This window comes from Ornithodoros turicata, chromosome 5, assembly GCF_037126465.1.
Source record: "Ornithodoros turicata isolate Travis chromosome 5, ASM3712646v1, whole genome shotgun sequence".
Classification (NCBI taxonomy): domain Eukaryota; kingdom Metazoa; phylum Arthropoda; class Arachnida; order Ixodida; family Argasidae; genus Ornithodoros; species Ornithodoros turicata.
This window is the reverse complement of record NC_088205.1, coordinates 31,864,236-31,887,978: the sequence shown is the minus strand read 5'-3', so window position 1 is coordinate 31,887,978 and position 23,743 is coordinate 31,864,236. Positions and strand designations below refer to the sequence as shown.

Below are 23,743 nucleotides of genomic sequence, written 5' to 3'. Positions count from 1 at the left end.
AAAGTAGACAATCAGGTAGAACACGCCCTGGCCGCTGCAGACAAAGTTGGTGACGTATGCGTCGTAGAGATGGGGGAATGGTGTTCGAGGGAGGTGCGGTCAGCCTGCTCGTGGGTGGCGGCTCGGTGCAGCCAGGCAAGGGAGTCGAGGGAAGGGTTAAAAAAAAAAAGAAAGGGCGAAATGTGGTGGTGGCACAGGAGAGGGAGCGTTGTGCAGTCCCTCCTGATCTGGGAATAGGGTAGTCGCGAACTACCCACCGCGGAAAACACACGGGCATCCCTCAGTAGCCTTCACTTGGCTGCTCTCCGTACCACAGTAACCGCCAGTATGATTGGCGAAGTTACTCCACCTAATGCGCGCACAAGTGGACTATACATGGATACCCCCACCCTCATCATGCTGTACACACTACGTCGAGATCCCCAAGGGATCAAGAAGTTCCTTCTAGACAAACTCTTCAATTACTCTGCAAGCAACACCTTTATAAAAAAATTGAAGGAACACAACAAACACAACATGCCCAGCAGACCTGTAAAGTAATTAATTACAAGTAATTGAATTACTGTAATTAATTACTTTCTTAGTAATTAATTACTTCTGGAATTACATTAGGCTTTATGTAATTGTGACTGTAATTGAAATACTTTTACAAGTAACGCATTTTGAATTACTTTCGGAATTACTTTGAATGCTATCTGGGAAGGCCCATGCAATGTTTAATATTTGGGTCAGTTTCACACCGTTTCTTTCTTCGTTCTCACAGTCATTACCCACAGACTCCATTCCGATCTGTACATTTTTCGGTGCAGATTGTTTACATTTGAATGTGAAAGGAGAACAACTCTTGCGCCGTGGGAAAAGGAGTACGAATTGTGGGTATCGACCAGCACTTCAGAGTCGTTAAAGTGCTTGAAAGATCTTCCTTGTGTGCTCAAGGTGTTCATGAAGTGCAATGTTGTGCTGCCCAGCAGTGCACCAGTGGAGCGTCTGTTTTCGGTTGGTGGTCTTGTTAGGACAAGGAGATGTGGCTGCCTTACAGACAAGAACTTTGAGAATACCTTACTCTTGAAAGCCAATGGACGTTACAAGCTGCACTCATTATCTGCACTTTGTTCACATACCTGAAGAAAAAAAGCCTTTTGACTGTGATGTTCCGTGTTTCTTTAACATGGCAAGAAACTTGTCCTTGTGTAAGACCTCTCTAACTTGTTTTTCTACCACAAGCACAATTACCACAATCTTTCAGAACATGTGCAATAAATGTGTACATCAAATCTTGCAGTTTGCACGTCGTTTGGCCGTTGCAGTCAACTTTGTGAATGTAAAGCACCCTCCCAGCAGTGAATTTCTGGGGAAATCACTGGTGTTCCTGAACATGTGTTATGTACTCGGAACAAGTTTTGCGTGCACATGCGGTCCACAGAGAAAAACATGCTTTCGTACAATTTCTAACGCTAGTTATGACTTTACAACACCAATAAACACGCGCATAGACGAACAAAAACGAATGCTAAACAGCACAATTAGACAACGATGGAAAGTAACTGTTCTGAGGCTCGAACACAAAGAGACGAACACAACACAATACTGCCATATTTCAACGTGAGAAGTCGACGAAACACTACTAGAGTAGCAGAATGTACTCAATGTGTGAGTGCATAAGGGCTGTTCAAGGTTGTTTCTGCATGCGTTCGGGAAGCTCCGCGAACCGAAACACCAAGGCGGCTGTCAACATCTCCATGCACAGCAGCCAGCAACTTCTTCGCTGATTTCACGACGGAGATGCGCTGAAACGCAGATTGTGTCGCCTCTATCAATGTGATAAGGCTGGTCTCGAGCACACTTGTCTCAGATTGGGAGACGCACTCGAACCATGAACCTTTGTGGAGATTTGAAATGAATCGCGAAACAATCCACGGTGTCATTTGAAGCGCGCACAGGCGGTCGCCTTTCCTGCTCTTTTACGATACAGCGTGAAAAACACTGCCGGCGTTGTGTGATCGTCGAAAGAAGATCTCCACCTGTTCGAAACACGGTCGTCATACATAAGGTGAGTACGATGCCCTGCTAGTGTCTCATTTGCCGCATATTATTGTTGTGTGATGCCCTGCTGCATTCCATGTTCCGAAACGAAAGCAGATTTTTGGGGGATTTTGGGACTGGCAGAGGCAAACATACGCAAAGGCATTGCGTGCGCATTGCAGCGTTCTTAACATTGCGCATGCGACGAACGCAAAGCAATTTTCGCGCCCAGCGTACGTGCGCTATACTATACAAATTTAGCGTGGCGTATACACAGGGCCGCTTGCATTCCGTTCTCGTGGAATGCGATCAGCTTAAGACCTGCAGTTTGCAACACCCACCAGACACACGCAAAGATAGACGTGACACCAATGGCGTTGGACTGGACGATAGGGGATATATTTATTTGAACGGGGGGGGGGGGAGAGAAGAGGAGGAGGGGGTGGATTGTCTTAGCTGCACTTGGCTATGCAGCTTCGTTCTTCAAGGTAGACATTGTGTAGCTTTTAGGTGGTGACATAATGGTTTGCGTGACTGCGCGCTGCGCCGTACTAAAAATGTGCGTGCCCCACGATACTGTGGCGTGCCGCTAACTGCTAACGCATAGCCTACGCAAGCAGGGACTGAAACCGGAACGGAACCTGAATGACCGCTGAACGGCTTGGAACCGCTTGGTACTTAAATTTTTACAAGAACCGTAACCGCAATTCGCCATCGGCAATTAACCGAAAACGTAACCTGAAACGAAAAATTTGATTTCGGTTACCAGTTCATATGGGTCGGTTCAAGCATGAACGCGACAACAGTGGATGCGATATTTGTATGCTTTACAATTCTGATTAGTGGTGTAGAACGTGCTTCTGTTAAAGTACATCTCTTCGTCATGTGCTTTTCATTCAGAAGTTGTGCAGACAACATACCATCTGTTGCGCTTTGACCCATATTCGGATGACATACGTATCGTATGGTATGTATTGCGTACGTCGCTTATGAGTTATGAACTGTATTACTGTGATCATTTAAGATACCAAGCGTTGCACGTTGTTTGTTTCCACATGAGCGCACGCAGTTTTTCTTGCCTTGTAGCTTGTTACAGCACGAGTGAAATGAATGTGCACGAGATAATAGAGACCGCAATAAATTATTTTACGGGGAATGTCACACACGGCAAAAATGCGTGGAAGATGAATTTGGCACTGCACCACCCTTTAGGAGTGCAACAGATAAATATGTTAATTTTTACCCGTTTGCACTTTGTAGTCACTTTGCGACATCCATGCAGCCTGCAGATACATCCTAGAGAAAAAAAATGTAGAAAGAAAAAACGGAACAACTATTTTGTTACTGGTAAGCGGAAATATTAAAACGGCGAACCCCATAGTCGTAACAGAAATCGCTTTCAGAATAGACCTCTACCGAAGAAACGTCACCGTGACGTATTCATGACGTTGGTATAGGCACAGTGAAACCGAAACAGCGCGGACGGAGAACACTGCGGTTTCACAAAGCCATATTCCCTCACGATGGTCACGGCTCCCTTCTTTGTATTAGTGGTACACACAAATGGGGTCACGTTTTTAGTCGCTTTGGTGTCTTCATTCGCGTTCCCAGTCCACCGCGGAAAGAAAAGAAGTCTCCACCCAAGGGTTGGTTGCATCGTCTCGATAGTCAACGTCATAATCCTGTGCAGAATGTAGTTTGTTATTACGACTTAGTTCGCGCTTACTTTGTAATTTGTATAGAGAAATCACGTGCAGTGCACTCCGAGATAAATTCGTGCCCTTCAGGCTCCTGAAGATGGAAAACCCCGGTAGCCACCTTTAGAAAGGGCTACCGAAAAGATAGGGTTACTAGTAGAATGGAGCAGAACAAGGCTATACAACCAATAATATGCATGAATTGCATAGAAACCTTGCAATATGGAAAACTATATATAAACGTGGCTTTCTTGTGACCTATTGTCATGTGGTTGACTTCTTTGAGGCGACAGGCCTAAAGGACTCATTATGACTCCAGCTGCGCCCTCGGACATTCCCACCATCACGATCACGTTCAGCATCGCCATCGCCCCTTCGATCATTCCCGTCATCTCTCACCGTCATTACTCATCATTGTCACCACTCATATTAGACCCTTAGCTATGGGGTAGCGTTCCACTCCTAGAGTGGAAAACCTCCCCACTTCGTCGTCACAATATATATGTTGTTGTTGTTGTTGTTGCGACGTATCGACTTTTTGCTATAGTAGTTCCAGTCTACCAAGTTGGCGGCGCTGTTGTACAACCTGACGTCATTTGTTTGCAAACAGGGTCTATTCTGACAGTGAGCCGTAACCGAACCGATATTCGTTTCGGTTTCAGTCCCTGTACGCAAGCGTGTAACCGCAAACTAAAACTATCTTTTTGACAGTTCTAGTTGCAGTGTACGCAATCGCCCAGTAAGGAAATAGCGTATTCACACTGCGCACGTTCGGTGCGTGGGGACTGTGGAGCGCATCCACTATTTCCTTGCGTGCGCAAGACATTTGCGTACGCAGTGTACTAAAACTCTCCATTTAAATCACCGAATGTGACAACTTGCAAGGTAGACACTCTGGAAGAGCAATGATCCTAGAGTTGCTCTCGGCAATCCCCATTCGAAATCTTGACTATATCTACGCCAACTTTCCATAATGGCCTCTTCGTTTCCTCAACCGGCCTTTCTGGCTGACTTTTCCTGCCAAAATAAATAGACCCCCTTCTCTTGTTCTAACCGCCACACTGCTTGCCGTGGCTTTACGTGGCAAGACAACCACGCGCATGAGCAACAAAAGTTTTTAATCAGACGAAACACTACAGATAAAGAATAATGAAGAAATAAAACTAGATATGCGAGAGCCCAGGACAAAAGGTGAAAAATGTGCATACCGGAGCCGTGGATGAGATGGTGTGGTGAATGTTCCGGCCTGTCGGCTTATCCGCTCAAAATGGACGAGGCAGCTGGGTGGATTAGAAAGCACGATGGATGGCATGGCACAGTGGATGGGATGGCCCGTGGACGAAGTGGCCACAAGGGGTTTTTCTCCTCTGCGCCGGAAGAATTGCCCAAAATTTCTAATCACGCATAAACGGGACCAAAATTATCTTTTTACTAGTGATGTGATGTGATAGAATAAGAAAAAAAATGGGGATCTTGGGGATCTGTTTACTAGTTCTAGCCAACTATTGCATTTGTTCTTTTACATGAGTATGTCTGGAGTTAGACCAAATAAAAGGTGTTCCACTTTTGATATATATGGTGAACGATCGCACTATTATGAATCCTAGTCACTTCCTCCCTTTCTTTTTATTTTCAATAAACATATCCCCCTAGTCACTGAACAAGGAAAAGCTAGGTTATCGCCAGATATTCTTTTTTTAGTTCTTCCTACAAAGCAAATATGAGAAAGCCGTTCTTTCATTTCAGTAAGTCAAAATTACCTGCATTTTGCATCTCCACATAACAAATTATGCAACAAATAAAATCTATATTTATAATTTGTGTTACTCTATAATGTGTTCTCTAAAGTTCGCTAATCAATCTATGTCCTGCAGCAGTGAAAAATTTCGTTGTTTCAAATTTTTCCAGAGAAAACACGAAAAATGCTTTTTTTTTTTTTCAGCAGTTAATTGATTCAGAATATCTGGAAATTTTGCATCTGTGCTCTCTACTAGAGCTACTGCACCTCTATTATTTTTCTTTGCCGTCTTATTGGTCAGTATAAAGCCCGAAACACACGAGCACGTCCCCTCTTCCCGCTCACGAACAGTTCAATTAAACCGCTGGCGAATCCAGGGGGAAACGCCGTGATGTGCAGTTTCCTGCTTTCCACGGTGCCTTCCTGCCCTTCTTGAAGCACTTGTACGGGAGGCTACCCACCGGCTCCTATATGGATGGATGTGTGCACGAACCCTTCTCGCGGGTGGGAATTTAAACTCATGTAGATCGTAAAAGTACGTTGTAAGCAGGTATTTTATTGCTCTTTGAAAAGCCACGATTCTTGAAGCTCCGATGCTAGTGCTGTGTTACGATTCCCGGGGCATGGGTCTGGGCCCACGAGGTCCTTTGGTACATTCTTTGGTCTCATAAACTTGGCAAGATTGCGAGCAGAACCGGAGATGAGTTTCTCCGTTTTATCTGATCTAGCCAATGTCTCATTGTCAAGGACGATTTCATAATCTCGCTCGGTGAAGGATATCAATGCATTCCAGCCCATGATTTGATTGGTATGCTCGCTGGCGTCCCCTTGGTGACTTGCTGTGGGTGGCCCTGCACGACATATTTTAGTTCTTACATATAGAAGGCTCGTCAATATGAGGAGGAATTTTGTGGTTGTTTGACCGAATAGAGTTTGCTTATCAACACCCGGCATGGGGGCCCTGCATTAGGACTATGCTACAGCTGAAGAGGTCACAAGGTTCCACATAATAGCGATGTCAGTTACAGAGAGCTTATCTAAACGGTTTTGAGGCCGAGAAACGTTCTGAAGCAGAATGTTTGTGGCCATCTTGGTTTCCGTCGATCCCTACAACTCTGTGGGATATCATGCCGTAACATTACTCTTAGCAACCCACAAGCGTATCCCACTTTTCCACTTATAAATAATCAACGAAAGGAAATTGGACGGCGTTTTTCTCCATAGATTGGTCGTGTGCCCCTCGTTACGATGTCTTTCGGTTGACTCACGTCACTACAGATAAATGAAGCGACGATGGATGAGGAAATTTGCCACTGGTCAGCGGGTGATATCAAATGGTGAGGGATGGGGGACAAACATCAACAACTTTATTTCAATCAGTCATTGTTCAAGTGCTGAACAATTATCCAAGTGATGGGTGAATAAACAGCAACTTTATTTTAATGAATAATTATTCAATTGATGAATAATTATCCAAGTTATTCAAGTGATGGGTGAATAAAGAACAAGAAATTTATTTTAATGAATAGTTATGCAAGTCCTTGGTATGACAAAGTTTCAACGCCGCGTAACATCTATGGAACCAACCCAAGAGTTAACGCACGAACTCCCTCATGTTCCTCTCTTTCTTCCCTTTTTTTCTTATTCTTTTTTCTAATAAATATGTCTCCCCTACCATCATGACCAGGTATATGACAGTGTGTTTTGGTGCATCGTACGATATCGTCTTTGCGTACGTAAGGGATAGCGTTGGTGGTTCGACGCACGCGCAAAACAGAAATAGAGCTTCGCGCAGTGCGCAGAACCTCCACGCTATCCCTTATGTACGCAAATGTTATAGCGTATGCTGCACTAAAACTCACTAATGTATTAACAATCTGAGGACGATCAATGAAATTTATGCGGTACGTAGATATGCGTTAGCATTAGATGCTTCCTGAAGGAGCACACTCGAGTCTCGACATACGTAGACCACTTCGAAGAGCGAAGGAGAACTGACGGACTCGGACGACGACGACCGCCGCGCACCGGCAGACAAGAGCCTACTCCGCGCGCGCGCTTCCCTCCTCCTCGCTGCGCGATCGGCGGATCGGCTAAGCCTCGGTTTCCACCGCAAACCTGGTGCAACACTGTGTTTCAAGTTTACACCGGGATAATCGTACCTGAATTTTCGCGTACCAGCAGGTATACTTGTGCCAGCGGGTGCACAGATGTACCGCCAGATGGCAAAGTCAGACGCCAATCCATGCTCCCACTGTTTTTCTTGATGCGCGCGTACTTCGCAGACTTTGATGTTGCAATAAAACTGGCTGCTGCAAATATTCCTCCACCTGACAGTAATTGTTCTGAGGCTGGAACATAGAAACAGACGAATACAACACAAGCCTCGAGTTGCCTGGGAACATGAACAATTGAAGTATAAACGATTTCGATGACTGCATACTTCAATTGTCCACCTGACAGTTTTGTGGGTGCGGTTATTGCCAGATCATCTGCGTTTTGACGATGAAAGATGAAAGTCACTGAAAAGGTTAGCTAGCTGTAGGGATCGAACCCACATCTTCTGGATTACCGGTCTAGGGCTCTACCAATTGAGTCTGTCGCTCGTCTGTCGATACTCGCATGGTTCGCTCTGTTGAATGCGGTCCGCAGCAAGATCTTCTTGGTCAGCACCAGGTACACAATTTTGCACTGTGCACCATGCGGGCCGGCCTTAGCATGCGATCGGCCTTCTTTATGCAGACCTGGGCTGTGCCCGATCTTCAACTTGTCGCTATCCCATAACGCGCGTTAAATGCATCATATCGGCCCGTGATTCGCCATGGGCTCTTGCGCGAGCCTACCACAGCGGCTTTGGAGCGCGCGTTAAATACAGGGTGTTTCACGTAAAGTGATAAAAAATTCTAACTGGCGACGTACACGCCAGAGGATTGTGGTACTTTCGGCAATTACTTTATGGAAACTTTTGCCACCATTTAGGAAGGCTTTGGACAATTTTTAATTCAGGAAAATTTATTTTTTCAATCGAACTTTGAAAATTGACAAGCGAACCTCACTTTTTTTTTTTTTTACATAAATATGAAGTCCTCGACGGATAACCGCAGTCCCAGCAAGAACTATGCACAGTGTAGGAACAGAAATTGTCGAGAAAAAGTATTAAAAGGGGAGCTTTAGCCCCGCCTGCTTTATTGTCGCAAAAAAAAGCGCGCGCGACATGTGCGGCAAGAAGAGGAAGTGTCGCCGCCTTTATTTGTCTTACTTTCTTGTAATAAGACGATCGTTTTGTTTTCTTTGTCATAAGACGGTAGTCACCAGCATCAAGGTCAAAATGGGGGAAAGTAAGGTAAAAGTAAAACAAGAGGTGGGAACACTTCCTCCTCTAGTCGCACCTTCAGCGAGCGCTTTTATGCGACAATCAAGCAGGCGGGGCTAATTTTTTTCGACTATTTCTGTTGCTGTGCTGTGCATAGTTTTTGTTCAGTCTGCAGTTATCACTGGAAGACTTCATATTTCTGTAAAAAAAGTGAGGTTCGCTTGGCAATTTTCAAAGTTCGATCGAAAAAATAAATTTTCCCACAATTAAAAATTGTCCAAAGCCTTCCTAAATGGTGGCAAAAGTTTACAGAAGGTAATTGCCGAAAGTACCGCAAGTACGTACGTCGCCCGTTAGAATTTTTTATCATTTTAGGCGAAACACCCTGTATACTAAGGCATATCACAACTAAGATGCAGTATACTATATTCATCGTTCAAGCAACTGAACATTCATCGCTACGGCATCTCTGCCGTGTCGATGAGTTATGAGATGTCTCTGCGTGTTCGTTCTGTCCGCATTGCGGTACTGTAGTGCTTATTCACTGTGTTTCCCAATGTGACACCATTTCAGAAGTGAGAGCAAATAATGACGATCCACTTCGTCAAACCTGAACGAGATCGATCTGCAATATAACCAGCTGAGCCCTCATTCTATTCGCGGTTTCCTATGTAGTTCACATGACATGCTGGTTTCAGCCTATTTTGTGTCCTATCAAACCAGAGACTTGGAGCATGCAAATCACTTCGTTCAGTGCCGTTCCTGGCCACCGTGCACGTATTTTGGTAAGAATCTTAGAGTCACTTGATAGTAGACTGATGGCACGATAGTCCCTGATTTTCTGAATTTAAACTCCCGTTATCTTCTTCGGAATTAAGACCGCGTCATGACTTTTCGCGTGGATAGTAAGTGTGGCTTGCACTTATAAATGTTGAAAAAAAAACACACACACACACACACAAAAACATGGGCTAGGATTCCAGCAAACTCGTCTGGACACGTCTTGTAGAAGCTGGCTCTCGGGTCGTCCTTGCTCTCTCGCACATGAAATTTCTGACTCGTGGTGCGATCTCGAAGGTACGAGTATATTATAGCCCACATGCACTGAGGTATGGTACCGCAATTGTTGCGGTGAATCATCACCTCATCTCATCGTCATTCATGTAGCTGTAGTTGTTATTGTCTCGAAGGTGCCTTTGGTGACATTTGGTGCATAGCCGCTCCCACAGGCAAGATGCCTTCTGTATGTTATTGAACAAATGGCTTTCCGGTTGCCTTATCTGTAGGTATCGGATCGGCACATTTCATTTTGGATTCTCTTTTGTTCGAGAGCGCTTCCTCACTTGGGACGAGAGAACTGTCACCTGTGCCTATTACATCTCGTCCCTAAACATATCCTAGCAATCCGAAAAATTACAAAATTACGAACCCCATCTCTGATAGCATTCTGACACGCTGCGTCAGAAAATTGTGTGCTGAACAGACATCTCGTGGTGCAGAAATCTTCCTGGCAGGCAGTGGATTTCCCCACACACGTATATAGGGTGTCCCAGAAAACGTGTCAGTGAAAGAAAAAGAAAAAAACTACGCCATCTAGAATCATGCGGTCAAACCATTCATTGAGGCCATTCTTACTATGCTTTGCCACCTCCTGGTGTGATTGTCATGTAACTTAAGCTTTGTCATGTAAACTTTTGCGAACTGAACTCGGAAATTTGCTAAGTAAAAGTCACTTTTTTGCCCCACCAATTGAAGAGCGTGCCGAATTTACCCAAATTCATGGTACTTGACAGGGATATTGAGGAGCTACCCCATCGAAAAAAAAACAAACAAACAAAACAAACATAGCCGAACATCATACTTTTTGGAGCAGCCGGAGCATTTTTGAGCGCAATCGTTGCCAGTCCGACGAAAGGAGATTGCAAACCCAGCCCACAGAGGGATAGTAGAAAAAGTGACAGTTCTTGAAATTGGGGAGGGCAGGCAAATCCCAGCGGAAACTGGATGCGATAAGCCACGCCTGTGTTATCTTTTTCTGCTATCCTGGTATGGCCTGGGTTTGCAACCCCCTCTCGTCGGACTGACAAAGACTGCGCTGAAAAATTCGTCGCGCGCTATGCTCCGGCTGCTCCGTAAAGCATGATGTTCGGTTTTTTTTTCGATAGGATAGCTCCTCAATATCCCTCTCAATTATCATAAATTTTAGCAAATTCGGCACGCTCTTCGCATTGGTGGGGTAAAAAAGTGACCTTTGCTTGGCAAATTCCCGTGCTCAGTTCGCAAAAATTTACATAATAAAACTTACCTTACATGACATTCACATCTGGCAAAAACATAGTAAGAACAAATGGCGTTGACCGCACGGTTCTAGGTGGCGTAGTTTTTTTATTATAATTCGATGATACGTCCTCTGGGACACCCTGTATATAGGAATCAGCGACAATGAACACGCAAACCGTCTGACAAGTGCATACAGTGCGTTCATTCGTCTTTGCCTTGACGATCGGCCTTCTCTCAGTCGGTATGATGCCCTTCAGACTGTTTTGTTTGTGTTCTAGGGTTTTAGCGCTTGTTAAAGATACTTTAGGTGGCTACCAATTAATCCACCGATCCACCCTTGTGGTGTCGCTCATCATATTTTGTGACGTAAAGACGTGAATTATACGAATTATCATAACCTTTGACTTGGTTATACAGGCCTCTAGGTACAGCTTGCACCAAAAGTCCACGGAACACGCGAGCGGCGTTTTTCTCCGCGCCGCGCCACCCTAGCGGCGGCCGGAAGTTGGCGGGAGCGGACAGGTCCATTCATTTTGAGGGGGCGCAGGGCATAACACAGGCAGCGACCCACCGTGGCGTTTGCAGCAATTACCCCACAAGGGCATGCCCGTGGAGCGTTTTACCAGGCAAACTCCTATCGCAGTTCGCAGCTGGAAGATATCAGGAATGACACAGAGCGTTGCCTTCTGCAGTTTCTTTTCTCTTTTTCGTTCTCGTCTTCCTTTTTATTTTGTCTGGGGATGACGGGCGCTGGCAAATAAAAGCGTACGACATTGACGTAGAAACAAGAGAGGGAAGAAAGAGGCAAATGACACTTCATTAATATTTTATTTAGTATCGCGTGAAGCCCCCGTTCGCGGAGATCACAGCGGACATGCGGTCTGGCAGCGATTGATAGAGCTGGCCCACGAGGTGTAGTACTATGTCTTCCTTGAGGGACGTCCATTCCATGTTTATCGCCTCGCATAAGGCGTCCTTGGACCGAATTGGCACCCGCTTTTTGCTCATTCGGAATTTCATCATGCCCCATACATTTTCAATCACGTTCAGATCCGGGCTGCAAGTGGGCCACTCAAGCTGCATGATACCAAGATCGTCTAGTCTGCTCTGGACAGTGGACGACATGTGAACCGGGTTTCTGTCTTGCTGCAGAATAAAGCAACCGTCAGGGAAAGGACCGTCAAGGACGTATGGGAGCAGATGATCTTCGATGACTCTAACGTATGCTGCCCCGTTGAAGCGGCCGTCTAGGCGGACAAGAGGCCCCAAGCACTGGTGCGAAAGGGCGCCCCACACGCTCACGGAGTGCCGTCCACTGGAGACCACGCTGTGAACGTACTGGAATAGATATCTGAAAAGCAAAAAAAAAAAAAAAAAGATGAATAGGGCCGTCTCGAAGCGCGGACTCTCAAGGTATTACCTGCAGTTAGGAGGACGCCAAACCCGCCTCCTCTGGGACCACTTCGTACTAAACGTTGCCTCATCAGTAAACAGCACGTGGCTCCACTGCGCGGGGTCACACTCCGCGTAGCGTAAGGCAAAGTCCAGTCTTGCCTCTCGGTGTTCTGGCTTCAGCGCGGGCTTCTGAACCGCGATTCCGGAACGGAGAGGTTGTACTCGACGCTTGCAGGCTCAGCTCCTTCTTTGGATCGACAGCCGTCAGAAACGGGGAGGGGGGTATATGTTTATTCACACAAAAGGAGGTGTCAGCCAGGCAACGGAAACGGGTCGACCACGTTTGCAGCAATTATTGCCCTGTCCTCGTCCGACGTCGTTGCCCGCGGACGTCCAGACCTTGGTGCATCTTCAGGTTGCCCTTCATCAAGGAAGCGCTGAATGATACGGTTCACCGAAGACAAGCAGCATCCCACTTCAATCGTTCGCTGAGAATGCCCTGCAAGCGACATGGACACGATCTGTCGCCTCCGCCCCAGACTAATCCTGTCGCCGGTCATCTTGAACTAGTGCTGAGGTGAAGAAGGCTTTGTCTTTTTATACAGTTGCAGTGATGATGGGGTGAGGGAGACCCCAAGCATCATACAGCCGAAGAAGGCGTGGTCGGATGTTGCTGAATACTCTAGAAAAAATGATATCTTTATCTTTAAGATATCATTTTTCTTTCGCTTCACGCGATACTAAATAAAATATTAATGAAGTGTCATTTGGCTCTTTCTTCCCTCTCTTGTTTCTACGTCAATGTCGTACGCTTTGATTTGCCAGCGCCCGTCATCCCCAGACAAAATAAAAGGAATACGAGTACGAAAAAGAGAAAAGAAACTGTTATCTTCCAGCTGCGAACTGCGATAGGAATTTGCTCCACGAAACGCTCCACGGGAATGCCCTTGTGGGGTAATTACTGCAAACGCCACGGTGGGTCGCTGGCAGTGTTATGCCCTGCGCCCCCTCCAAATGAATGGACCTGTCCGCTCCCGCCAACTTTCGGCAGCCGCTAGGGTGGCGCGGCGCGGAGAAAAACGCTGCTCGCGTGTTCAATGGACTTTTGGCGCAAGCTGTACGTCCTGATTCGTTCACTGTTTCACGTGGAACCTAAAGCATATCGACATATCCACGATACCCTGGTCGGGACATTCTTTCTGAAAATCTGGTGTGCTTCAAGAACTCGACCCAAACATTTATCTATACTCATTCGTAAGAGTGTATCGCATATGCTCTAGCCCAAATGACAGTTCCCCATTCGTTGCGCAATTAAAACTTGCTGGTACCATTGGCGCCATGCCAAATTTCAAACATCGGTGATTCTCACGCCGTACTTGTATTCTGCATGTGGTAAAGTCAAGATACTCGTCGTCACAGTACGCGGGGACCGTCTTATATGTGCTACTATTATTACTGTAGCAGCACAGATATTATGCTGTATAAGAATTCGCTGACCAGAAAAAGTGATTTTTATGAGGATTTAACAATACATATCATTTACTAGAAGCGTAGCTATTATTCCAGTTACTAATTATTCTATCTCTTGCTGGCTGTATATACACGCTATTTTGTACAGTGAAACCACTCCTGCCAGGGCCCTATGTGGGGCCTGCGGTATTGTATAAATAAAAACAAACAAATAGCATTTTGCGAAGATGCGGTTTTTTGGGGCCCTGGGACTTGGGCCCCGTCTGCCCCCACACTAAAAATTCGGTATAACACTGAGTTATGTCGCTGAGGTAACAAGGAGTTATGTTGCCGAGGCATGTTGCATCGCGGACAAATGGATATTCCGGGTCAAACATATAGATCGACTAGTCACGAATAAGTGCCACAAAATGACGGATACTGAAATGTGCAGCCACCAATCTTCTGCGCAATCAACAACAACAATAAATGAAGGAGAAGTGAGGATGACATGAGATGTTTCCCATCAATCAACACAGCCTATAAGGGTATGTCTTTTTCGGGTTAAAGCCTTTAGCCGGATTCAAGGGGCACAATTGGGGGCTATTTTTACATCTGTAATTCCTCGTAAAATCGGGTGCTATTGATACATACGGGTGTAATCGGGTTATTTTGTTCTTTCTCTTCAGCGAGGGGCCCACACTTAAGGTTGCTCATATTGGTCAAACATGCATTCCTCGTCCATTATAGGCACAAGCACCACATGTTGTAACATCATGTGCTTCGCACGGATTATTGTTGCACCCAAATCCTACGTATTTACATCAGACATGCATACAGATTGCTACTAAGTAGTGTACACAAATAAGGGCAATATGAATAATGTACATCACATTCGCGTTGATGCTCGGTACATGAATAGAATTCGAAAACATACCGGGTTTCACCAGAATTGGTTCGAAATTGAGTCATGGGGTAGATAATAATCGGGAGGAATCTGGTCTTTCCCGAAAAGAAATAAAATACAAAAACAATACAAAATACAAAATTTAAAATATAGAAAAATACAGCTCCCGCCAGATGAAAATTTGCGACAGAAATCTAGTTCAAATAAAGCGCCGAACATCGTCTCCCTGAGGACAGGCAAGATAAAAAAACGAGTTTTTCTCGAAATCGGTTCCGGTGCGACGTTGTGGTTGCTCGCTTCTCATTTTACGACATGTTCAATCGTATTAACCGGGCAATCTCTTCCTCTGTACCAGAGGAGAAACACATCTTTGAAATACTATTCGCGTGTCAAGTTTGCGGAGCGCATTCCCGAACGCACACTCATAGTGAGCGTTTTAAAGCGAAGTGTTGTTTCCCCCGAGGGGGTTCTCCTCGCTCCTCGACGATAGCCGGCGTTGGAAACAGTCCGCCTTCGGTATCCGTTTGGCATGTGTTCAACAACACTTTCTCCCTGTCGTACAGAGGATATCATCAGCTCCAGCACCCGATGTGATGGACGCCTCCTAAAGTCCGTTATCAAGCAGGGAGCACAGCTACAGCACAACACGGGTGAGTACCACGTCACGCGATAGCTTGTGCGCATGCTCTGAAGACTTGTTTTTGGAATGTAACGGCGCGATCATCTGTGCTGCTGTTCGCTCTCGTCCACCTGAATTCAACTAACAGGGTAGCGTCAATAACGGTTTTCTTGCTCCGTGTAAACGAACAAGTGCTCGTTCCGCGTTTCATTTTATTCTCGCTGCCACAACAGGACGGCGGCGAATGTACAGTGATGTCCTGCCTCCTACGGCGGCGCCACAAATAGATTGGAGGCCCAAACGGCTTCCGAAGATGTATACTATATGCGTGCGTATGTGGTTGGCACAGCTTGTTGGCTGCAGCTGACTCAGTGAGTGCTCTTTTGTGCGGCGCAACAGCTTCTGTAGTTATTTTATCTTTTTGCTGTTTCTGCGTGGGAATAGTGCACGTGTACAATATTCCTTAGCGCAACTGTGGACAAATTGTCTTTGTGTTTGGAGTGTCAACGAATTGCCGGGGTGGACATCGATGAAAATAATTACCGAGAAGAGACGACCTATTGCGGTTAACTGTATCGGTGGATGCTGTTTCGCAGTGCAAACTCCAAAAAGCGCGCGCGCATATAATGATTATATTGAGCTCTTCTTTGGCAACGACAACAAATACATCTTGCGAGGAAATTTGCCACTTAATTAATCGCAGCAACAGCAACAAGAATAAAGGATGGAAAAGCGATGATGACATGGATGCTTCCCCGTGGTAGTCGCAGCCATGCGTTAGCTAAGCTTTACGCTTATACATAGAATATGGAATTTGAAGCTGGGCAGTGTCATTTTAAATCGAGAACGGTGCAGAAGACGTAACTTTCAATTGAATCTCAAAAAACAAACAAACAAAAAAGAATAGAAGGAGACCTGGGATGATGTAAAAGGGACCTATACTAGACCCGTGGAGGCGATAGTTTTCGTTAGTTTGCAATCACCTCATCCCATCGTCATTCATGTAGTTGTTGTTGTTGAGAGGGAAACTCCGAAGCCTCTTTCGCGCGCTTTCTTCTGTGATGACTTTGGGCGCTCCTGAGTCCTGAGCCGTTGGCCTGCGAGACACGAGGGAAGGGAAGTTCGTATTGTATGACAGACAAGGCTACAGTCTATACGTCACTCCGCTAACACTTCGGTGTGACGCATAGTTGATTTTATTGTTAAAATATGTGAACTTAGCACATGCGTCAGAAAAACTCAAACTTCCCTATACGTGCCTATACTTACCTCCGCAACGGTCTGTCCCAGCGTCTGTCACAGCACTGGGATGTATATCATTCGATGACACGTGAAAGGCCCTTTGGTATGATATTATATATACATATATATTTTAGCTCTTTTAGCTCTTTCTATCTCTTTCTTCTGTCTCTTCTTCTCTTTAGCTCTTTTAGCTTCTTCTCACATTTAGCTCTTTTGTCCCGAAGAAGGCGGAGCTTCCACCGTAACGTAGACATCCTCCCTAACTTTTATAATTTCTAAGTTTTAATAAACCCCTTTTTTGTTACTTCCCCTACTTTCGTCTTCTGTCTCCCATTTATCTCAACTATAATTACGTAGCCGTCCGATCCAACTCCAACTTTTCAAGATACATATATATACACATATATATATATATATATATATATATTTTTTTTTTTTATATGTGCTTGCTGGCTTGCTCTGCGGCCTGCACAGGTGGCGCTGTCACTGTGCAACATTGACGTCTCGCCGAGACGCACTGTTAGTGCCGACCAAAGATCGTGTCACTACCCTACGCCGGGTTGATGAGTCCCAAGTAGGACGAAACGGCTGTACTCGACTGGGAGTGCACGATCAAATTGTAAACATATGCTCAACGTGCAGCCATAAAGCATTAGCTATTTTTCCTTTTTGTATATGTACTTGCTGGCTTGCACTGCGGCCTCCACAGGTGGCGCTGTCACCGTGCAACATTGACGTCTCGCCGAGACGCACTGTTAGTGCCGACCGAAGATCGTGTCACTACCCTACGCCGGGTTGATGAGTCCCAAGTAGGACGAAACAGCTGTACTCGACTGGGAGTGCACGATCAAATTGTAAACATATGCTCAACGTGCAGCCATAGAGCATTACCTATTTTTCCTTTTTGTATATATATATATATATAGGTATTCAATAAGGATCAGAAGTGGAGACAGTGCTTCTACAGGGCAATGAATAAAAGGGGAACTTTATTAAAAACGAAGAGGTTCTTAGTTTTTAGAACAAAAGAGCTAAATGTGGCCACGAGGCTGATAAGGGGCTCGTGGCCACATTTAGCTCTTTTGTCCCGAAGAATGCGAAGCTTCCGCCGTAACGTAGACATCCTCCCTAACTTTTATGATTTTTAAGTTTTAATAAACCCCTTTTTTGTTACTTCCCCTACTTTCGTCTTCTGTCTCCCATTTATTTCAACTATAATTACGTAGCCGCCCGATCCAACTCAAACTTTTCAAGATATATATATATATATATATATATATATATATATATATATATATATATTAGGGCTGTGCGAGTAGCAAAATTTTCGAGTTCGAGTCAAGTTCGAGTAAAACCAAATCACTGTTTCGAGTATCGAGTCGAGTTGGAGTAGTTGGCGTTCCATTAAATGATAGGTAATGTGTAGAACCAGGAAGGTTGAAAATTTTAAGATGCTTTAGCGCCGCTTTTTGGCGAACTTCCCCTTAAAAATGTTCTTTTGTGCTACAGTTGACAACAAAAAATTAAATGAATGAAGATTATAAGAGCTTTATAAAACAAATGTGCCACCTAAGGACAACATTGCTAAATGAATATTACAACCATAACACATTTACAAGTTATGGGTAGGAAAACTGGTCTTTCTACAACTTTCCTTACCGCCACAAAAATAGCCACTTGTGGGTGGTTTTACAAATATATTTTTTGTGGGTGACAGTATCACTTCAAAATATGTTGCTATATGGGAAAATGTAGCCAAATCAATGACCTATCTAATGATGTAAGTTTCATAAACCAAGCTATCCATGTATTTCCAAAATTGATTTTGGGACACCAAAAGATTGGTGCGAACAGCAGAAACCCTTATGAATATACGCCTGTATCTTGAACAAAAATATCAATCTACAAGTTCTAAAATATACAAAATGTGGCACCTTTGTCAGAAATAATATCTGAAAATATCAACCCTCTGGATCAAGAAGTTCATGAGTTGTGAAAAATAACATGAACACTGCATGTTGTCCATGTAACTGAGTAACAGAGTTCATTGAAGGAGTAAAACAGAAATTAACATCGTAATTTCCGCTGAAAACATTAGTTTCAGGCTTAACTTTCCTGTTGTACCACATATTGCTATTTCATCACTCTTCCATTCCTCCCGGTTAGTTTTGGAACAGCAAAGAACAGCAATAGTGCAAGTTATATATGCCCACACATGCAGGACAAAAATCTGATTGTCTAACGCATTCGGAGTCGTTATTTACGTTGTAATAAACGAAATCGAATCAGAATATGCTTAAAATGGGAGTATTGCGCATTTGTGAAAGAGGTCTGCCGGGGGAGCGCCACGCCGCAACCAAGATAACATCTCCACACTGCCTCCTTGGCACAGGGCCAACTTCATAAATCGCTACAACAAAGAAAAGATAAAAGTGAAAATTGAACTCATTCTGTAGTGTTTATAGTATCCAACAAATGTGACCACTTGTCCGACACTACTTTAGGGACCGAGTAGCGCCGCTCATAAAACGTCAATCACCGGTGATCGACTCTCTATGGGCGCGGTAAGGAATCGTTCGTATCGGAAATTTTCATAAAGTAGTCCTACACAAGGCTTCCAGCCCTTTTCGGTTTTGTGCAGATGCACTTTCTTCACTTTTGTCAGACGTCTCCGAGTTTTATGAGCTAGCAGAACCAAAACAGACTCTCCCGTCGAAGAAACGAAACTATGAAATGCGCTCCTCCCATGTCGGATACGCTTCCGCGCGCGCGCCTCCTCCATGGTCAGCAGTAGCCAGTTGAAGCCAGTTTGCCATTCATAGCCACAACTCAGTCTGTAGCCAAGTCGAGGTTAGCCGAAGCTAGTACTGAAAACAAGATGGCGGAACTGTGACAGCAATCACGGCTGCGCACAATGCGTGTTTCGAAACGGTGGAATCGTTGTGACAGGTTATATCTTACATGTGATGGATTTTAATGTGAATCTAACGCGGGCTCGAAACGATATCGAGTACTCGAAAGTTGTCGAGTCATCATTTGTCGAGTCGAGTTCGAGTCGAGTACGAGATCGACTTGACTCGAACTCGAAATTTCGAGTACTCGCACAGCCCTAATATATATATATATATATATATATATATATTACAGATGCGTGTTTTTCTCAGATCGCGCCCAAATGTTCACGATATGCTCAGTTTTGCTATATTTGAACTGTTATCTAGAAAATGCCAACTCCGTTTTTAACCATTTGCCTCATTTGTGCAGCTCCATACCTCTTCTTTACATTCCTATAGAGATATATTTCGTTCTTTGCACCTGAGACGCGTAGCGATTCCCCTCCCCCCCTCATCGAGACACTGTTCTTGAGTGTGGCCTTACCAGGCTCCACTAATTCCCGTGCATACACAAAGCATTTCGCCGACATCAAAGCATTTCGCCGGATAACACAGTTTTGCTGTGTGCTGAGAAACTTGTAATATAGAACTCAATCCAGGGCCGGCGATAAAAGGGGGGGGGTCGAGTAAGGCCAGAGCCGCATATTAAAAGGGAGTCTGGCCATTAATGGGTCATGCCTATACCTGAAGCTCCGCCCACTTTTTCAGCTTTCCGACCAATGAAATCTTGGAATATAGGGCGCTATCAGTCAACCTATCCTCACTATTTGTCCCCGTATCTAACATGGGCAGCGCCATTTTGGGTGGCAAGTGGGTTGGATTGGATTGAAATGGATACCTCTCGCAATCTGCAAAACTAGTGGATTTTTGGTGCAAATTTGATGAACGCCACCTAGGGAGCGTAAGGCACGTCGGGAATTGTCGTCTGCTTCCGTCGTTGTACCGCTGCCGGCAGAACCACCTGCTGGGACACATTCTGTCGTCGGTATGATTTTTAAACAAATCTACATGAATAGTTTGAATATAAAAGGCAAGAATGTTTATATCCATGAAATCCAGCAATTAAATATAAGATTGTACAGCACAGTGCCGTTTTCGTTATGATTTCGTTGTGATCGCCGCGATCGCAGTGTTCACTAGGCCTAACACTGGCGACAAAACGTATTATTTCCGGTTAGATATCGATGGATGAGCCTAAGTTGAAACTGATTTCCGAGAAATGTATATGAGGATGTGCATTTGCAGCATAAAATCAGAGCAGTCTGTGAAAATTTTTCGTCACGAAATCCCCGCTTCACTCTGTTTGTTTTCGTCGCCATTTTGGGTGGCAGTATGGTGTCATGGCGACCCCCTTGGTAAAAAGCAAACCAATCAGAGGAGCGAAACTGTGATTGACAGGTCGAGCCTCTTTTTGTGACTCCTCCCAATGGCCAGACTCCCTTTAATATACGGCTCTGAGTAAGGCGACCGCCTTAGGCCCCGCGCACGAAGCCCTCAACCAGGGTTTACTTTTTTTTTAAATATCAAGTATGCACTTAATCGCATGCGCGATCTTCGACTAAAACAGAAATGTGAGAATTATGTGTTATGTGCCATTCCGTCATGTGATGAGAAAAAGTCTCACTTTCAAGAAAAATCCGCCAACCCTGCAAGCTATACCGAGGATTTCGCACCCTTGTCTCCTCCTGCCATTTCCCGTGCTGCTAAAATCTCCCACTGCGAAAATCTTATAATTTCTCATCTTTTCATTGCTGCTGGTGTGAAACAGGCCCCGCGATGTGTCTTTGCCTCAGGCTCCGCACACCCCTAGCACCGGCCCTGCCTCAGTGCACTGTGCAGCTTTCACGTGGTGTATTTTAGTAATATGGTGGTAACTTGCAGTCTACTTGACCTAAACCGATGTGTTCATTAAATGTGCTTGTACGTGATGAATGTGTCACCGTCACTGGCGCTCCTTCCTGAACTGTGAATCTCGTTTCCTTTCCTTCTCGCTTTTCCGTCTGTATATGTATAGTCACCAATGCGGTTGTACATATTCACTGTACATACAGGGTGTGTGCAGAAAAACATGACCCGCATTTAGGGACATAGCTTGTTGTCTACCTAACTAACGAACTTCCGGTGGCGCACGATGGCGCATTTATGCGTGCGAAATCTGCAGAACAATTGTGGAAAGCTATATTCAGCTTAAAAAATAGACAGAGCAACGAAAACTTTGGCCTCCGTGCATCAGAATAGGGCAACATGGTGGACGTAGGAGAGTTGTATTCAAGTACCGCTAGGGGAGCTATCGGTGCATAAATCGAAAGATGTCCCACATGGATGCTCATCGGCAGCACCCCTAGCCCCCCTAGCGGTGCCTGCACATAACTCTCCAGAGACCGAAATGCACTACCATGCACTGTGATGACCGCCCTATTCTAATGCATGGAACCCCATGTTTTCGCGCTCTGTTTATTTTTTTTTACGCTGAGTATGACTTCCAGGATTTTTTTTGTAGCTTTCGCACGCATAAATACGCCATCGTACGCCACCGGAAGTTCCTCGGGTAAGTAGACAACACTGATCTCTATGTATAAAGGCTGGATCGCGCATGGGAGAGGGGCTCGTGGGGGAGAGGCGTGCCTTCGGGCCGCCATGTTGGTGGGCCCTAAAGTGCTGTGTGTGTGCCGATAGAAAACAATGGAAGGCAACAGAGATTGTGAGTATTTATTGCGCTGCTATCATTGATCGTTGATTGTCGTCACACAATTTTGTAAGGTGCCAGTATACTGGTGTATCCTAACAGTGTTTCACAGGTGTCCTGCCGTTCGATTCTTAATTACGTTATGTTTTGCATTCCGAAACTAGACCGTCACTGCAGTGCAGCGCTGGGGATTGTACTACAGCACGTTTCCCAGCCAATATTTCAATAAGAAACGAGTTGAGGTTAACAACAACCATGTATATAATATCCCGTACTGCGTTCTGGACAAAAATTGTTCCATAAAGAACGGTCCGGGAAAAGATATACTCGCATGGCAGAAAGAGATCGTTCTGTAGAATCACAGCCGTTGTTTTAGCCGTGTATGCGTTTAGTATGATTTATATCAAGCATCGCCTTAGAAAGAGTCTTTTAGTAAACGACAGCGGTGCATTGCCTCGCAAATATGGACACACCGAAGCAGCCCAAATAATTACTTCACGCAATTAGATCACACTTGTTAGGACAGTTAATCAGGTAGTGATGTAAGCTTAATCAATTAAGTTACTTGGAAAGTGGTAACACCTCCTTGAGACACAGGACTTATCTCTTTTTGAAGTACAGTCCTTCTATGTTTGTTTGCTTTTTCCTTTATTTGTTCTGATTATTTGCAGGCGCGGTTGTGCCAAACTGAATGTCCTTCTCCAGCACTCACATGCTTTTGTTGAATACAACTGCAGCGTGAGAAAAGTTGCTTGGGGACGGGGTCCTGCTATCCAGTGCTGACTTTGTCATGCTTGTCATGTGGAGCATGTTCCAAAAAAATGCAGCTCCACGTATGGTTTTCAAATTGCAACAGTACTATTTGGAGCTTGAAACAGTTGTGATTTTGTCAGTTTGGCCCTCGTGTACCCAGTCTGTGAAACGCAAACAAAAAAGTCTAACACGATATGCTTTTGTAATGAAGATCACTGATGATGAGTAAAGAGAATATACGAGTTCAAGTTTATTCAATATTTTATATCGTTCATTATATTATTCAACATTTTATGTCAAGTTTATACAACATCAAGGGTGCGTTTTCTTATTCAACTCTGGCAACTCCGAGTTACTCTCAGTCGGCGAAAAATAGCCAGAGTAGCCAGGAGTAGCAACTCTTCTCTACTCTGCTCTGAAGAAGGATAGCCGTCGTTCTGACGTCACAGGGTGCGTTTTCTTATTCAACCCGAGTAGCCAGGAGTTGGGTAACGACGTCAGAGCCTTTATCATCACGTGACTCCAAAATAGCCACCTTTGACCGTAATTTTCGAACGGCTAGAGTTACTCTGCGCTCAAAATGGCGGACTGGCCTGACGGGCGAGACGATGTGGAAGTGCTGGCAGACACTCTGTTTAACAACTTGACGCAGATGCGTGCACTCCAGCAGATTTTGAAAAGGCTCGACAGTTTTTAACCAGTCCTACATTTCGAAAATGAACACCACCCATATTGTCTGTCAACAGGA

The 23,743-nt window shown here is 44.9% G+C and overlaps 1 protein-coding gene across 2 annotated transcripts in view; it reads left to right on the top strand.

Moving 5' to 3' along the window:
• Window positions 1-1,899: 1,899 nt before the first annotated feature.
• The window catches only part of LOC135394297 (proton-coupled zinc antiporter SLC30A1-like), a 53,254-nt gene continuing 31,410 nt past the window's right edge, over window positions 1,900-23,743 (top strand). Inside the window, exons 1-2 of one of the 2 annotated variants that reach the window (XM_064624982.1) lie at window positions 1,901-2,050; window positions 15,365-15,451. The gene's annotated coding sequence lies outside the window, so the exon portion shown is untranslated. Of the gene's footprint in view, window positions 2,051-15,364; window positions 15,452-23,743 lie in introns of both variants that reach the window. The other variant, XM_064624984.1, reaches the window with a different exon arrangement.